We start from the raw sequence: 1,247 nt of genomic DNA, 5'->3' as shown, positions 1-1,247 counted from the left end.
AACGTCGTGATTTGTTTTATTTTATTTCTACCTACGTGACTTTACCTAAAGAACCAGAGTATGTATATTTCGATTGAAAGCTTTAAAGTTACGTAGAAGGGAAATAAAAAATTTTAATCAAATTCTCAATTCTCACTGAGAATTTTATTGTATTTTATTTTTATTATTTTATTTCCCTTCTACGTGACTTTACCAAAAGAACCAAGAATAGTATGTATATTCATTCTAAATGTGGTGAGAAACCGGGGTTAGGGATGGAACCCACGACCTCCTGCATACCAGGCGAGGTAGTTAACATCTCATAGCCACCGTGATGATGATGAGAGAGAGACACGCAAACTCCAAATAGACAGCAGCAGGCGTCAGTGTTAGGGATGGAACCCACGAGCTCCTGCATACCAGGCGAGATAGTTAACATCTCCTAGCCACCGTGATGATGATGAGATAGAGACACGCAAACTCCAAATATACAGCAGGAGGCGTCAGGGTTCGGGATCGAACCCACGAGCTCCTGCATACCAGGATAGGTGGTTAATATCTCGTCAACATCTTGCCACCGACAAGCATCTTCACTAATAAATAAATAAAACTTCCCAATTAGACAAAAGCAACTTCCGGAAGATTATTCCGTCTTCTAGAATATTTTTCCCTACCCTGGAATATTCTTGTGGAACATTACCTCTGTCTTGTGGAAGATAAATTTGACTTCTGGAAGTTTATTTCCGTCTTTTGGGAGATAACTGTGGAAGATGTATATATTATTGGTTACTCTTTGTTTTTTTTCGGTAAAGTAACGTAGAAGGGAAACAATAAAATAATAAAAATATAAAACGAAGAAATATGTATCCTTCCTCTGGGAGTTTCGTCGTCTTCTGGAAAATTTGTGAAAGTTTATTTCCCCCTTCCAGAGGAGATCCCCCTCATCTCCCCTTCTGGAATAATCTTCGTCTTCCGGAAGATTATTTCGTTTCATGGAAGACCTAATCCGTCTTTTCTTGAAGATGTATCCGTTCTTCCGGAAGATGATTGCGCAATATCCTTACGCCTATCTTGGAAGATCCACCACATCGCTCCTTCTGGAATAATCTTCGTCTTCCGGAAGATGATTGCGCAATATCCATCCGTCTATCTTGGAAGACCCCCCCCCCCTCATCGCTCCTTCTGGAATAATCTTTGTCTTCCGGAAGATGATTGCGCAATATCCCTCCGTCTATCTTGGAAGACCCCCCCCTCATCTCCCCTTCTGG

This window comes from Petromyzon marinus, chromosome 43 (genome assembly GCF_048934315.1).
Source record: "Petromyzon marinus isolate PM22_M1 ecotype Great Lakes invasive population chromosome 43, UKy_Petmar_22M1.pri1.0, whole genome shotgun sequence".
Classification (NCBI taxonomy): domain Eukaryota; kingdom Metazoa; phylum Chordata; class Hyperoartia; order Petromyzontiformes; family Petromyzontidae; genus Petromyzon; species Petromyzon marinus.
This window is presented reverse-complemented; position numbering follows the sequence as displayed.